Raw genomic sequence first — 6,797 nt, forward strand, 5'->3', positions numbered from 1 at the left:
CAGCACTGCTACATGTTCTTTGAAATTATTGGGCGCGTTCATAAGTCGTAGCTGTTGGGTAACCGTTGGCTGTTTGTCTTAGAAACGCACAGTTTAGTAGTTACGCTCAGCCCAACAGTTGGCAACTTTCCGCCATTTTTTCCAGCGGAAAATTTTTACGCTACCAGAACTCAACGTGTTGGGCTTAGCCTAAACAGCTGATCGAAAATACTTACGCCGCTTATATTAAATTTAACGCCGCTTTGTTAGGTGGCAGTTGCAAACAAATTTATTATATTTTATATTACTGACGTAAAGTAACTAAAATATTTTATAATAATACTACGTTTCTAAATATATGTTTTTAAGATGTTTTCTATATAATTTTACACTGTTTAATTCATTGTAACATTGAACGATTTTTTCAACACGGCGGCCGCTCAGCGTTGAATTCTAAATAGTATCGGCGCAACTATCTCTATTTGTTGCAATTTCATTTGTTTACATTTATCAGCTGTTCATTTGGCAGCATATTCATCAAGCCGTTTCTAAGACGTAATTGTTAGGTACAACAGCAGCAGCCAGCAATTTCGTAGCAGATGAGCTAAACAGCTACGTCTTATGAACGTGACCATTGTTGCACTTGCTTTTTTGTTTACATTTTGTGCTAAACAGCTGATTGTTTTTTAGTGGGATTGATTAAACAACCTACCAATCAATCTTGGTTGTTTGGTACAAACACAGGGTTGCATATCCAATATTTAAATAGACAATATTGGCCATTTAAGTGCAGATTAAATGTATGATCTGAAAATGAATAGTGGAAGTTAATTAACAATCTCTACTTAAGTAGGCCATCTGAAATTGTGAAATAGTGTTTTCGTTGACATTTCTTTCATCCTTTGTTTACAGTTTTGCTATAAAAAAAAACCAAATCAAAATCTTTGTGTTTAATTTTCTTATCATTAGCAGCCTTTTTCTTTTGTTTATATTTTAATTTGGCCAGCCAATTAACAGTAAAATCGAATTGGCATATTAAAAATGAGAAAATATGACTTCCACTTGATAAATAATCGAAAAAAACTAGAACAGACACCAAATGGAATGAGTGGAACGTGAGTTTTCAAGTAGTTCTCAGCCATGATTCAATTATAAAAGGTTTGATCAGAAAACAGTTTTCTCGCTCCCTCTTGACAAAATCAGCTCCCTCAGTGTGTGGATGCGTACGTGTGTGCAACCTTTTGTAAGGGAGTTGAGGGAGTGTCAAACCTCTAATGTCACTAATGAGCAAACCTTCAATTATTGAATCGTGGTTTTCAGCGAAAGCTGGTTTTCCTTTGGTAGATTTTACATGGGCGAAAACACAAGTTTTAGGGAAGAAACCAGTTATAGCAACGTAAACATGTTCTCGATGTTGGTCCGAACATGGTATTAGAAAGTTTATCCATTGCTGATTTGGGGCAGGCAAGAAGTATAAAAATTAAAGGTGAAATTAGTCAAGAACGTAAACCCGAGTCAGCTGACACGATCTGTCTTACCAGAGCGCCATGTAAATTAAAACTCAACACAGCAGAATTTTTCTGTAGTGGTAGCCCGTAGCGCAGAAATCTGCGGTATTTAGATATTTCCGTGTCAGCTGTCTCCCGTGTCTTCCTTCTATAGACGGTTACCACTTCGTCGATTTTGCAGATGGTAAAAAAGTTATAAGTTCCTGTTCAAAATACGTTTAAAATATTTGAAATTTACTAGCGACTAAAGTTTTTTTTGTAGAAAAATTAGTTATTTATATTTAGCTAGCATCTATTATAGGACGAAAAATTGTAGTTGAAAAAGTAAGTTTATGAAATGCCATTGAGGAGTGGCAACACTGTAGTAAATAACACTGAGGGCTCCAGTAATCGACAGAATTCTGCGTATACAGACAGCGTTTAAGGATAAATTCTGCGTTCTTGACTAATTTCACCTTAAAGCGTAATAAACTCATAGGCATATAGTCTTAGTCGTACGTTAAAACTAATTTTTGTTAAAATAAGTGTTGACCTTTTTTAAACGCGCCTTTATTAATAATAATATTTTAAGTTACAATATATAACTACAGAAATTTATCAAATTCTTCGCTGCGTTACAAAACTTGTCCTCTCTTGCCTCGTGTTCGCCATAGAAAAAAGAAAAATCTCCTGCCTTTTCATCTCTTCTTCGCCATGGACTTCTCCCCTTTTGACAGTCGATTTACGAAAGCCAATCAGCGATCGGCACGTAGACAGCGAGTTGACAGTTTAGTTTTTATCGATATCAAGTGATGATTGGAAGGTACTCCCTAAGCCATCGCTTCCAAAAGGTGTTAGCCAGTTGTTGAGAAGCGAGCCAGCCTCTACGTAGGAGTGGTCCATCGTTGCTGAGTTCTGACAAAGGCTTAGAGCTGATGGAATTGCCAAGGAGATATAGGCATATAGGTGAGTGGACGCGAGTTCACCGTCATTTCGGCTTCCATTAGTGCTGCGCGTAGTAGCTCGTCATTGGTTTGTCGACTTCCCAAGGTGTAATACAAAACGTCTTTCACTGAACGTACCAACCTTTCCCAAACACCGCCCATGTGCGGTGCTGATGGTGGAATGAACCTCCAGCGCATGTTAGGACTAGTGAAGGCTTTGACTATTTCGTTCTTATCCATTAGCGCGAATACCGTCCGCAATTCTTTCTCGGACCCTGTAAAATTTGTACCATTGTCGCTCCAGATTTCAATGGGATTGCCTCGTCGGGCTATGAAATTACGAATTGCAAGGATGCAGGAGTCTGTTGAAAGTGTGTGCGCGATTTCAATATGAATCGCTCTCGTCGTGAGGCATGTAAATAATACCCCGTACCGCTTTTTACTACTTCTCCTTATCGATACCAGAAAAGGTCCGAAATAGTCAACGCCCACGTACGTAAATGGTCTACAGAATGCAGAAACTCTAGCCGAGGGTAGTTGTCCCATTATCGGAGGTTTTGGTTTCGCCTTGTTCAACTTACAGCGCTGACATTGCTTTTGAACTTCATTAACGGCTACTCTTAGCCGCGGCACCCAGTATCGTTGTCGTACATCGTTCACTACTGTCTCTAAATTCCGATGGTGATATTACGTGTGGAAGTCAGCCACAATCAAGCGCATTATTCGATGACTCTTGGGGAGGAATACCAAATCGTTTCTATCTTTTGAAGTTAAGCGCGAGCCAAGTCGCATAATGTTGTTTCAATCCAGATATGGGGATAACTTGTAAAGTGAGCTGGATCGTTCAACATACTTCCCATGTCGAACTGCGCCTGACCCACAGCACTATTTCGGCCAACTTGAAATCTTCAGTTCGCTGTGTACGATAGATGCTTACACCATCAATGCCTTCAGGATGTGGTCTGACGCGGCCGGCTGCCGGCCGCGCTTCAGGATTATAACCCTTACCACATATAATTCTCCTTTTGGTGTGCACCAACTGGGGCTAGCCCATGGTGGTATTATATACAGGTGATGTCACTAGATAGCACAACTGTAAATTTTGACATTACCCACTGCCTTATTTTCAGTGATACCTCTTAGCATATTTCACATAAAATTTCCATAGAAATTTTACTACTTTTCGATTTTCAGAATATAAGTATGCGTTGGCCCCACCGGTCTTATTTTGACAATTCGTTTATTCAATTTCTTAAATTTATATTGTTTGGAAATTTTCATCTAATTTGCAACTGATGTTAGTAGAGATATTGGACTAATTTTCAATCTCAATTTACGCAGTAACCACAGCAGCTTCGATGGGAAGGCGAAGCAGTATGATGTTCCTGGACCTCGTTTCTGGAATTTTTTCAAAGCATATGAGGTCGGTTGGTTGTAACGGACGATCCATCAACAGTCATATGGCGGTTCCGTATTTTCACAAATCTAAAGTATTTGAAAAGCCGTTTCACACAATCCCGTTGCCGTCCAACGGGCAGTCGAGTTTTCGGCAGAACATAGATATGTGAATGTACATAAATATGCACTTATGAATGAAGGTGAAGTTGTTATGGCTTAGATACATGTATCTTAACACTTAATCATTAGGTAAAGGAAATTACTGTGACAACCTTACACCAAATAAAGAATTTCTGCTACAGCAAAGCCTGGCGCATATATGCTTCCTTTGTGTGTGGTTTCTTTAAAATTTCTTGTGTATGTCAAAGGCTTTGCCGTCCGAATGGCAAATGTTCTTTACAATTACGATATACAGTCATGTAAATATCCGATAACAGATCCGATATATTTATCTACATACATAGTAAACAGGTGATAAAGACATGCTGGCTTCCGGGTGAGCTATATACGTGTGTATTTGGAGTCTGTATGTACTATTGAGCCTTGAAAATTTTCCCAAAATTTGGGTAAAACCTTAGCGTCCAGTATCAAGGTTTTAATTTTAGTAGCCTCTTCGAAAGCATATTTTCGGGAACTAAGCCCATTCTAACTGTCCAAGATAGGTATGTAATTAAGGGATTGTTCCCCAATAAAACCAGAGTAATTAGCGTTTTTATAAAAACCTGACCAGCGCGGCCTATAAAAACTTTTTTTTTTCAAAATAAAAAAATACGTGTCTATTCTTTTATCACAAATAACAATATTTTGATGCAGCGTTTATGAATTTCCAAAAAGTGTTTTTTTGAACCACTATAATATATATAGTATGCATATGTTTTATGTATGAACCAAATCGGGCCATAACTAAGACTTTGGTAAATAATATATATATGCATATAAACTAAATCTTTGGTTCTGCGAAAACTTATTTCTGCAAAAAAAATTATCACGCGAAAATTAATATTTAATTTGCCCAGCTGTAATGTGATATTAAGAAGAAATAATTAATCAAGTCCATTCCGCAGTTTTTGGTCCAAGGGGCGTTAATATTTAACAGCTGGATGAAATATGATTATCTAATTTTGATTCAAACCAGCTGACTCGAACCTTTAAACTGAAAGGCACAGAAAAGCTGGCCTTTATAGTAGACGCTCTTTTGAATGAAAAAACCGCAGCTCTCTAGCTGCATTAGTTTTTTATTAATTCACTTCAAATAATAGATAAAAATGAGCAATTTTGGGTTATGAAGTATTACATATTGGACCACCACTACCAAACGCATCGAAATTATTTACACTAATGTTAGTACCTTTTCTAAACATGGACTAATTTTTCCCACTTTCTGCTACTTTTAAAATGCATGCCACAATTAAGACAGTCTACCATTTGGTGAGTTCGTACTGACATCACCTTCTCTTATTCCACCATGGGCTAGCCTTGGGAAAGGATGAAGTTACTAGAATTCCCTTTCTGTGTGGTAAACCTGGGCTGCCGCCACAGTGATGTCTATTGCGGTTCCTATTATATTATGGTTACGTATTATGGTAAAAAATCGCGCGATTTTTTATTACACAATTTCGCCTGCGGCGCTTATTCCAATAAACATCGATACTTCGATATATTATGAAATCTCTAATAATGATATATAATATAAAAGTCGATACTTTGTTATATATGAGCATTTTTAAGCTGAAATTAGTCAAGAACGTTAACCTACCGGTACGGAAACCCGAGTCCGCTGACCCGATCTGTTTTACCAAAGCGCCATGTAAATGAAAACTCAACGCCGCAGAATTTTTCTGTAGTTGTAGCCCGTAGCGCAGAAATCTGCGGAATTTAGATTTTTCCGTGTCAGCTGATTTCTCCTTCTTTAGATGGTTGCCACTTCGTCAGTTTTGCAGATGGTAAAAAAGTCATAAGTTCCTATTCAAAATATGTTTAAAATATTTGAAATTTACTATTAAATAAGGTTTTTGTTGAAAACTAAGTAGTTTATATTTAGCTACAATCTATTATTGAAGAGTGGCAACAGTGTAGTAAGCAACACTGAGGGCTCCAGTAATCGACGAAATTCTGCGTATACAGACTGCGTTTAAGTACACGTTCTGCGTTCTCGACTAATTTCAGCTTTACTGATTAGTTATTTCCACAATTAATTATTCCACATAACAGTCTAAACTCCGTGTAAACAAATTCAATATTTATTCCATTAAGGTTGAGTGGCAATACCGCACATCAGTAGGTGAATTGTGCATTGAGCACACCAAAATTGTTTACATTTTAATAAATAAAATATATAAGTTTTTAGTAATACATTTAGCAATATTTTGACATATATGGCTAAATTCAAGTATTATTGCTGTATCTGTGGTGAAATATGGGCAATTTATGCATTTGTGTGAGTGTAGTAAGTAAATAAAAAAAGTGCTATTGTGAAAAAGTTTTTTGTTAATAACTTTTAATCGGGTAAAAAAGTTAATTTCCGCTTTCGGATTCTTGTTAGGGGGTCCAGACGCGTCTAGTGGTACCCCCTTTCATAAATTTTGATGAATTTTTTGGGGTTGAAAGCCCAACTCGATGATTACCATTACATTTAGATTTCAGTTAAACGAGATGTTCAAGCGCACTGCAGTGCTAAAATAATTTCACCACATTAAATTGCTGCACAACACCCCAATTGCCGAAAAAACGTTGCCTGCAACCCTACTCCTTTATGATGCAATTTGGGATGCAATTTGGTGGAAAAAACGGCTCAGTTTGTTTACTGAATATACTGAGTTTGATATACTCATGATCACAATTGGGGTGTTCACAGTTCGTTCCAAATTGTGTCTGAAAATGTAGACGTCTACATTTTGAGACATCTTTAGCATCAAACTGTGAGCACCCCTTTCTAGCAGTCGTCGCAAAATCGTCTCAAAACTTTGCTGGTGTTGCCAGACATTTCTTC

This window comes from Rhagoletis zephyria, unplaced genomic scaffold, assembly GCF_001687245.7.
Source record: "Rhagoletis zephyria isolate East Lansing unplaced genomic scaffold, Rhagoletis_zephyria_1.1 Rzeph_scaffold_00588, whole genome shotgun sequence".
Lineage (NCBI taxonomy): Eukaryota > Metazoa > Arthropoda > Insecta > Diptera > Tephritidae > Rhagoletis > Rhagoletis zephyria.